We start from the raw sequence: 231 nt of genomic DNA on the forward strand, positions 1-231 counted from the left end.
TACCTATCTCCATGTTTTTCCCCGTGTCTCTCCTCGTCCCTATCTCCATGTTTTTCCCCGTGTTTCTCCCCGTACCTATCTCCATGTTTTTCCCCGAGTCTCTCCCCATACCTATCTCCATGTTTTTCCCCGTGTCTCTCCCCGTTCCTATCTCCTTGTTTTTCCCCGTGTCTCTCCCCGTGCGCGTCTCTCCCCGCATCTCTCCCCGTGTCTCTCCCCGTACCTATCTCC

This window comes from Petromyzon marinus, unplaced genomic scaffold (genome assembly GCF_048934315.1).
Source record: "Petromyzon marinus isolate PM22_M1 ecotype Great Lakes invasive population unplaced genomic scaffold, UKy_Petmar_22M1.pri1.0 PM_G_Scaffold_189, whole genome shotgun sequence".
NCBI classification, from domain to species: Eukaryota; Metazoa; Chordata; class Hyperoartia; order Petromyzontiformes; family Petromyzontidae; genus Petromyzon; species Petromyzon marinus.